The sequence below is a fragment of the Cryptomeria japonica genome, chromosome 2 (assembly GCF_030272615.1).
Source record: "Cryptomeria japonica chromosome 2, Sugi_1.0, whole genome shotgun sequence".
Taxonomy (NCBI): domain Eukaryota; kingdom Viridiplantae; phylum Streptophyta; class Pinopsida; order Cupressales; family Cupressaceae; genus Cryptomeria; species Cryptomeria japonica.
Window position 1 is genome coordinate 279,580,304 of NC_081406.1, and position 10,709 is coordinate 279,591,012.

Below are 10,709 nucleotides of genomic sequence, written 5' to 3' on the forward strand. Positions count from 1 at the left end.
GTAGCATTGTATTTATGCAAATGCACTGAGATAAAGTGTCATCATGCATTGTTTACTTGGGATCATGCACATCTTGTGCCTTGTTGTACATGCACTATTGATAAAGTGTCATGAGGGGGTTGATGTTTGCCTGTTGTTTGCCATAAATTTGACTTAATCTCAAAAGAATTGTTGACGATTGACAATTGGGTCAAGGGTGACGCTTATGATAGGTATTAGGATCTAGTTGTTTTAGGCCACAAGCAATAGGCCATCTTGAGCCTTTGCTTAAGTGCTACCACCATGGGTAGCAACCACAGAGAAACTGTATGGGACATTGAACCTAGAAAGGGTTGTGTAGTGTCGTAAATTGTATGCACTTGCTAGGGTGGTACAATTTCACACCTAGTTTAGCACCCGCCTTGGCGCATTTTGCATTTTGCATTGCATTTCCCCTTTAGCACTTAATTAATCAAATTAATTAGGTCTAAGGTTCTATTTTATCATCTTCCACATCATAAAGTTGGGCCCTTTCATTAAGGTGTGCCCTTTTCATTTTATTCCTCCAATACATCATTTAATCAAAAACCCTAATTAGGTCCTATTTTGAACTTGGGGGCTTGATTTCGGGGGTCAAAACATCTCGAAATCACCTGTAACTTCGGGATTCTCTCTAAAATCATCATATCCGACGGCCCTGAAAATTTGGTGAAAAGTTGTCCGGACCGTGGCGCCCAGAGTGCACATGGTCCCGGACATTTTTCCCGAAATTTTAGGAGCACAATCCAATCATAAAATAAAGCTTAACCCCAAGAAATTGGTGGGATATTCAATCTCTAGGTTGGCCAAAACACGAAATTATGACCTAGGGTTTCATACATAAGAGCTCTCTTTCTTCATTTGAAGAGATCCGATTTTTTATTTTCAGGACCTCATAGGCAGCGAAAGAGCAGATCTTTGAAGACTTCAACAACATTCAACATCCATCTATCAAGAATTCATCAATTTCATTCATTCATTTAGGGCTTGGAAGACATTGAAGAACAATAGGAGATTACCGACTGAAGATTGGCTTGTACCCCTCCCTTGGGGGTTGGGTATGATTTCATGTTGTTTTCATGTCTTTGCATAAGCTCCAATATATCCTTTATTCATGTTTTAGATCACTTTGCATCTTGATTTAGAGAATTTACATTATCATTTACAAGCAACTAGGGTTTACTTTCTAGGTTGCTCTAGTTTGCTTTCTTGCATTTAAGACTTTGCACACACACTAGGTCTGCACACACAATACATTTTACAATACAACTTGGCTATTCGTGGAGGCGGAAATCACCGAAGCGGGGGTTTGACTAAGGCAAAACCCTATATAGCCGCCCAAACACCTTTTCAGTTATAAGTGCAGGTTTCGGGACTCGGACGATGCCGCAGGTTGCAGATCCGGGAGAAGCAGACTGAGACCGACCTTCCCACCAAATTTTAGAGCAAAAGACCAGGACAGGGGTGTGGGGCGCCCTGGTCCTGCCAGGATAGGGGCGCTGGGTGCCCTGGTCCCTGGGACAGGGGTGCTGGGCGCCCTGGTCCTCCTGACAGACAGCATTTTCAGCATTTTTGACAGCTTTTTCCAAAGTGCAAAACAACAGTTTCCGGAGCAGTTTCAAGGGCAGAATCAGGACAGTGGTGCCCACGCCCCCGTCCCGAACATTTTCAATTAGATTTTAACTCCGGGTATGCATTTGCATTCTTATCTCATCCTTGTATTTACAGCTTTCCATTGTTTAAGTTCAATTCTGCAATCCTGATATTAGTTCGTACTTGCACTTTGGGGTTAGGGATTGAACTTGCATCATTTTATCTTTCAATTGCAACAAAGGAATAGAAATCCTAATAGGTAGCCCATGGCTCTCTCTTTCACAAAAAGAAGTAGCCAATTGTGTGATACCTCTAGGCTCTTTCGTATTCCACAAATGTGTGATTGAAAGTGAGATTAGGGCATGTTTGCTTAGTGTCACTTTTTCTCCTACACATTTTTGGTGAACCCGACGTGAACTCAAATCTTCTCTAATTCTGATTTATGTTTTCAAATTTGAGTGTTTATGCTATTTCAAATTCAAATTTGTATTTACAAGTTTTAATTTCTTGCAAGATTCAAAGATTTAGAGGAAATTTTTGCTAAAACCCTAATTTTTCAATTCAAAGTTGAACTTGTGGACAGCTTAATTGGGATCAATAATTTCAAATCTGATTTAGGGACTCATTTGAATCATAAATTTCATTTTCTAAATCTACATTCTAAGTGCTTACGTTGGTTGAAATTAAACATTTCCTTCTATTTTGCATTTGTTATCATTTGAAAGAGGAAAATTGTTGTCATGATGCATTCATTTCATAGATGTGATAATGGGTTAGCTTCCCTTGTTTCAATTTTTCCTTCTCCTAAAGAACCTCCCCCCATCTATAACAACATTTTAGTGCCTAAAAGAGTTGCTACCAATCCCTTTGAGACTCTCCCATGCTCTAAGGATGAAGACTTTAAGAGTGATCTTGACAACTCTCCTAAAATGTGCCCTTCCTATCTAGCTATCCTAGAAGAAGAGAATGATATCATAAACACATTTCTTAATGTTACTTCACCTTCCCTACATGATGCCTCTCTAAGTGAAAAGGTATTGATGGACATTGATTTATTTTCTCCTAAAGTTGGTCCTTCCAATGGGGGCATGTTAGTGCAACAAGAGGTTATGAACACTTCTTTCAAAGATCTCCTTCCTAAGCATGAATCTTTGGAGAAGTTTGTTCATGTTCCTCCTAAAAAACACTCCCTTCATGAGGATCCTTTTGTGCAAGAAGATGACATGATCCCTACATTTCCTAGTGATGGTATTTCCTTTTCCAACAAAATTCCCACTAGAGATGATGAATTAATGATAAATGCTTACCCTTCTCCTAAAGTTTGTCTTACCCATAAGCATCCCTTAGAGAAAGAAGATGAAATAATAAGCAATTTCCTTAATTCTCTCTCCCCTAAAGATCATATTTTGAGGAAAGAGGATGAGTTTAACACATCTATTGATGCTCTCCCTTCTAAGGATGAGGAATTAATAAACAATGTTATCTCCTCTCCCGAAATTGACAATACTTCAAACATTCCTTTCAACAACCTCACTATTTGGGATGAACCATTAGAAGAAGGTATAGATTATTCTCTACCCCTAGCCAAAGGGGATGAAATCAAGATTGGAAACTCCCTTGATAGTTTCTCACCTTCTTTGAATCTCAATTATTCTCCCTCTAAAAATAAAGCATCTCCCTCTCCTCAACTTGGTTCTACTCATAAGGAAACCCTAGTTCATAGCAAGATGGTTAACATCTCTTTCAAAGATCTCCCTCTCAAAAGTGAGACTTTAGAGAGTAATGTTGATCCTTCTCCTAGAGAGTTTATTCCCCATGTAGATCCTTTGATGATAGAGGATGATATGACCTTTCCTAGTATTAATTTTCCTACTAGAACATCAATGCCTACCCCTTGTCTCTCTCCTAAAATTGATTTAATCCGTTATAAGATTTTAGTGCAAGAGAAGACTATCAACAATTCTTCCAACACTTTTGTTCTTTCTTCTAAACCATCCTCAATCAATTTGATACATGTGAATGAGACAGCTAACAAACCTCTCTTCACTGTCCAAGGTGCTTGTCCTTCTCAAAATCCTCAACCTTTAAATAAGCCTATCTTAGTGGTTCAAGGTGGTTATGCTAATGATTCTTTTTGCACTCCTAACAAACCTATTATTACTATGCAAGGAGGTTATTCTTCTAAGAGCCCTTATGAGTATGCTAAGCAATTGACTAGAGAGAGTTATCATGCGGTTGCTCATACCTATAACACAAGAAACAATAGGAAACCTAATCCTCCTCCAGTTATTCCAACTTCACTTCCTCCTTCCCAACCTATTCTTCCTCAAGCTCCTCGTATTTCACAAATGCTTAGTAAGGACTATGATCTCATAGAACAACTTAAAACTACCCTTGCTAAGATATCCCTTTGGGATTTGATCCAAACTTCTTCTGCTCATCATGGAATGTTACAAGATGCCTTGAAAGATTTGAATGTTCCTCCACCTAATACATCTAGTAATATAGTGTCTTTGGTTAACTCTGTGATGAATCCTAAAGCTCAAATTGTGTTTACCCAAGATGAGTTGCCTACTAGTGAAATTCAACATCAATATGATCCCTTGATGATTGTGGTTATCATAAATGACACTGCTATAAGACAAACACTGGTAGATAATGGCTCTGGCCTTAATGTGTGTAGCATTAATCTATTGCATAAGATGAATGTGGATACATCCCTTATTGAGCCTGACTCTCATCCCATTTGAGGCTTTGATAATGTGGCTAAGTCTTCATTAGGTATTATCACCTTACCCATCACAGTGGGACCTGTTACTTTGCCTACTCCTATCCATGTTATGTCGGGAAATCTAACATACAACTTGTTATTAGGGAGACCTTGGATTCATAGTATGCAAGCTGTCCCCTCTACATTGCATAGACAAGTTAAATTTATTTATAACAATAAGGCATATACCTTGATAGGTGATACTAATCTTCAGGCTTGTTTGCAAACATCTACTTCCAAAGGGAGTTCTTCTAAATCTTCCTCTTCTAATGACGACTCTTTAAACAAAATACCTATGGATGAATCATCACCCTCTAATAATCAAAATTCTTTGGATGAGTCTGAAGCTCCTGAAGAAGATCCTTCTCGACTTGAGTCTACACATGAAAAGGCTTTTGATCTTGAGAAGGTTCTCGCGGAAGACGATTGGGGATCTCTTGATTTTAATCCCACCTTTGTAGGTGAGTATAGGGTTCCTCCTAGAGAGCTTAAACTTAAAAAGAAGGAAGAAACTAGAGATCAATCAGTCTTACTTGAACCTATGAGCAATAATTTTGTGGCCGCTTCTCAAACTTCTTCTCCTCACACCTCTAATTATGAAGAGTTTGATTCTTTGTCTTATGAAAAACCACCTTCTCTTCCTGAAATGGTTGATCGTTATGGTCATGGTTTTCGCATTTTTGCTAAGCATGGGTATCATGGAAATGGTTGTGGCGCTCATGAACAAGGGATAAAAGTTCCTCTAGAGACTAATTTTCACAATTATGCCTTTGGACTCGGCTATAATCCCTGCAAACGTACCAAAGCATCTAAAAGACCATCTCTCAATGTGAATGCTATATTTAGTAGTGATGATGATCTCACTTCAACTAAATCATCTTCTACTTCTATCAACTCTCATTCCCCTCATAAGGAAATCTTGGCGATGAACAAATCTCTTTATGAATCCCCTCAAATTTCTAATTCCACTTATGAATCTTTATCTCCTATTCATCATAAAATCCTTTCCCCCAGGGATAAGGCTCTAATAAATTACACTCATCCCTCTTCTAAGATTCCTTGTGACTTTTCTTCTTTAATTTTTATCATTTTATACATGTTTTTGATCTCACTTATAGTTGAGCATTTAGCATGTCATATTCAAATACCTCATTCAATCTATCATGTCTTTAAATAACATTAATGGCTGTTATGTTGGTCATCATTATGTGACATTGGTAGCTCATTTACTGGGGGCTCATTGTCATTCATGATGGTACAATTTCAAGTGCAATCATATTTTTGAAGCAACATAATAGCCTAATTTTCTATGTTATCTCTTGTTCCTATGGGGACAAGAGTAATTTCATACATCTCTTCTTTTGCTTATGTCCAAATCTCTCCTTAGAAGATTGTGTAAGTCCTTCTCATTGAGGCAATGATCTTTCCTTATTTTTATCTAAGGATCCACTTTTTCCTATTTCGTGGATGGTGTGAACTTTATTATTTGATGTTATTCCTTGTATGCATTTGTTGTTGTTGGTTCAAGGATTCTCTCTTACAAGAGGTGTAAGTCCTTGACTACAACCTCTTTTGCACTTGGTAAAATACATCCATAATGAATTCACTCTCCCAATTGGGTTAAAAAGAGCGTCATCCTTCATTAAGAATCACTTTCACCTCGCAAAAGAAGGAAGTATTGCATTCTTATTCTCTTCTTTGTCTTATTCTAGAAGATGTTATATTTGTCTAAGACAATTCCTCTTGGGGATAGGTGTCTTTTGTACAAAGATCTCTTCTCCTCTAAGGATCTCCTTTACACATATTACAAGATATCCCTTTTCAACTATCTTATCCTTGCTTAAAGAGTGCAAAACTCTCTTGCTTGGATCTATGACATTGTTGCATTTTTGAGGTATCTTCTTTTATGATGAAGGTAGGTATCCTTGTTCTACTTTACTTATGACATAAACATTACACCTTTTGAGCAATGGGTCATTCTCGGAACCAGAGAACAGACTCTTAGAGCGAGATGTCTCCATTTTCTTTTATGCAAGGTGATCATTCTCGGAACCAGAGCACAAACTCTTAGAGCGAGATGTCACGCTTTTTTACTATACATATACAGGTTGTAGCATACTCGGGCATAGACTCCTATGAGGTGCTTCTGACCTCCCTTACACACACATGCACGAGGTTGAGTGGAACTAGCGACATAAGGCTAGACTTTCTCACTCTCCTCCCTTACATGGATCACCTAGACAGACTCTAGGGGCTAGTTTTCCATATCCTTTTCCCATGGATCACCTAGACAAAATCTAGGGGCGAGAAGTCCATGTTTTCTCTCTCACTATTCTTCTCATGGATCACCAATGTGTGTATTCATGCCTTTTTCCTTTCTTTTCTTCTCTTTGCATTTTGTTTCCATTTACATCCTTCATCTTGTGTTAGAGAACTCTCAAATCCTCACACTCTTTGTTGTGTTGGAATTGAGATTTAGTCCTCTTTCTTACCAAATGATTCTCTATTAGTTTTGATCTCATATCAAATCTTCTTGTGAGCATTTGTCATCAATATTCTTTAACAATTTGAAGTGGTAAACATGATACCCTGTTTCAACTCACTAAAATTAGCAAGCCGAAACAGGGGGGGGCATATAGCTACCCTCGAATTTTCATCACCTTCCTTAGTAAGCATTAGGTGATTTTGTGATCTAACATGTGTTTTGTAAGGTGCGGTTCTTAACTGTGTACTGCAGATACCGCTGGGGGCTTCGTTCGACGGACTTATGGATATATCCTTTTTCAAATAATGTTTACTTTTCTGTACTTTAGCTTGCATATGCACGTAGTGTTCATATGACCGCTAAAGTGGGGGATAAATGTAGTGTCGTAAATTGTACGCACTTGCTAGGGTGGTACAATTTCACACCTAGTTTAGCACCCGCCTTGGCGCATTTTGCATTTTGCATTGCATTTCCCCTTTAGCACTTAATTAATCAAATTAATTAGGTCTAAGGTTCTATTTTATCATCTTCCACATCATAAAGTTGGGCCCTTTCATTAAGGTGTGCCCTTTTCATTTTATTCCTCCAATACATCATTTAATCAAAAACCCTAATTAGGTCCTATTTTGAACTTGGGGGCTTGATTTCGGGGGTCAAAACATCTCGAAATCACCTGTAACTTCGGGATTCTCTCTAAAATCATCATATCCGATGGCCCTGAAAATTTGGTGAAAAGTTGTCGGGACCGTGGCGCCCGGAGTGCACATGGTCCCGGACATTTTTCCCGAAATTTTAAGAGCACAATCCAATCATAAAATAAATCTTAACCCCAAGAAATTGGTGGGATATTCAATCTCTAGGTCGGCCAAAAGACGAAATTACGACCTAGGGTTTCATACATAAGAGCTCTCTTTCTTCATTTGAAGAGATCCGATTTTTGATTTTCAAGACCTCATAGGCAGCAAAAGAGCAAATCTTTGAAGACTTCAACAACATTCAACATCCATCTATCAAGCATTCATCAATTTCATTCATTCATTTAGGGCTTGGAAGACATTGAAGAACAATAGGAGATTACCGACTGAAGATTGGCTTGTACCCCTCCCTTGGGGGTTGGGTATGATTTCATGTTGTTTTCATATCTTTGCATAAGCTCCAATATATCCTTTATTCATGCTTTAGATCACTTTGCATCTTGATTTAAAGCATTTACATTATCATTTACAAGCAACTAGGGTTTACTTTCTAGGTTGCTCTAGTTTGCTTTCTTGCATTTAAGACCTTGCACACAAACTAGGTTTGCACACACAATACATTTTACAATACAACTTGGCTATTCGTGGAGGTGGAAATCACTGAAGCGGGGGTTTGACTAAGGCAAAACCCTATATAGCCGCCCAAACACCTTTTCAGATATAAGTGCAGGTTTCGGGACTCGGACGACGTCGCAGGTTGCAGATCCGGGAGAAGCAGACTGAGACCGACCTTCCCACCAAATTTTAGAGCAAAAGACCAGGACAGGGGTGTGGGGCGCCTTGGTCCTGCTAGGACAGGGGCGCTGGGCGCCCTGGTCCCTGGGACAGGGGCGCTGGGCGCCCTGGTCCTCCTAACAGACAACATTTTCAGCATTTTTGACAGCTTTTTCCAAAGTGCAAAACAACAGTTTCCGGAGCAGTTTCAGGGGCAGAATCAGGACAGTGGCGCCCGCGCCCCCGTCCCGAACATTTTCAGTCAGATTTTAACTCCGGGTACGCATTTGCATTCTTGTCTCATCCTTGTATTTACAGCTTTCCATTGTTTAAGTTCAATTCTGCAATCTTGATATTAGTTCGTACTTGCACTTTGGGGTTAGGGATTGAACTTGCATCATTTTATCTTTCAATTGCAACAAAGGAATAGAAATCCTAATAGGTAGCCCGTGGCTCTCTCTTTCACAAAAAGAAGTAGCCAATTGTGTGATACCTCTAGGCTCTTTCGTATTCCACAAATGTGTGATTGAAAGTGAGATTAGGGCATGTTTGCTTAGTGTCACTTTTTCTCCTACACAGGTTGTGTACCCACGAAATGGTTTACATTAAACCATAGATTAGAAAATAGAACTACATACTTTACGCCTTGATCCTATGTTGAAACGAGAATGTAGGCAGTCTAGGGACGAAGTTGTCCCTAGTACTCAGGCGTTCGTGGATGGGGTCTAGGTTTTGGTAAGAAGAAGGATTGCGAAGAATCCTAATTTGAAAGATAAGTGTAAAATAAAGAAAAAGTAATTCAATGCATACTCGGAAGGAATCCCGTATGGATTCGCTTGACTTCTTGAGGCTTTAAGCCAAATTCCGAGGCAGAATTCAAGCTTGCATTATGTTATTTTGATTTCTCCTAAGGACGGAGACCTCAGTGCACTCCTATTAGAGGAGTGTAGTTCTTAGTGAGTGACTCAGAACCCGAATGGTCCCGATGAGTCTAAGTCTCTGGCCAGAGCACCTCCTATCTCAATTGGATAGATGTCTATCCTATATAGGTAGATGCCTATCCCGTATTGGATAGATGAAACTTTTTGTTTCGTATGGATAGAAGCCTAACCCGTATGGTTAAATGCTCATCCCGGATGGATGAATGCCTAATCCAAATGGATGGATGCCAAGAGTATGCATTTAAATCAAACACAAATGATTAAATTAATTATAGAAAAAAAAAAAAAAAGAGGTCAAAATTTTGTTGGGTTAAGTATGGTGGGTTATTACATAGAACCAACATTACCCTTGCATCAAAAATCCTTCTTATCTAGTACATAAGAAATGTTGTTTACCTTACGTGGTGTGTGGGCCCCAAACAAACTCTATTTCATTAATTTATTTTGATGAACAAAAAAAATCGATGTGCATGAGTACCCATTGCTAGCCATTTTACAAGCTCTAACCATATATATCTATTTGTTAGTAGTTAGCTTTCACTTGTGGTTACTAGTTCTATTCTTAGTTTCAATTTATCATTTTGTTATGTTTTCAAACGCATTTCCAAAAATAATAAGGTTTAAATATTATTCAAGTAAGAAACAATTTGACATTATGTTAAACATAACTTGAGACTACTTGAAAAGAAAGCATGTGAGAATATTATTATATATATATATTTTTGGATACAGGGGGGCGCTCAAGCCAATAGGCTAAACATCCCTTATGATGTTGAAACGTTGCACTCAACAAGATTTGATCCCTAGTGGGCTCATTTAGAACCTTTCAACTTCACCAATAGACCAAGAGCCCATTTGACTATGAAAAATATAACCTAGTATATTATTTAGATGTACAATGTGAACAAGAGGATGATATTCAAGGAGGGACAAACAACTTCAGTCTTGAAACATAGGATTTTGATTTCTCTACATAATATATGTCCTTATTCTATGTTTTTAACTCAATAAATGTCATGCCCCCACCGTAGAGACTTAGATTGCAACATTTAATATAAATAATTTCCTTTAAGCTATGGGCAACAATTCCTCCAAAGGCGCACCCCTGCCCATCGGACACAGATGAATAAGCCAGCCGGACACAAAGCCAGCCATTGGTTCGATTTCCAATGCCCAAAACGGCCCTTTTTATTCGATTCAACGCGACTTTCCAACCGTCAATACATTGGGCTACGACTTACCTCACCCCACTAGGGTCCCGAGGAAGAGCCTTTTTGACCCACTATGACACGCCCACCCGAGCCGCTGAGGGTGAACGGAGAACACGATTTACCAGTTAGCACACCACAGCTTCTCAATTCCACCAGTGTTATGCAATTTATCATTTATATAATATCTGCACCATCGCTGACGCCCCTTAAAATAGTAGGGGC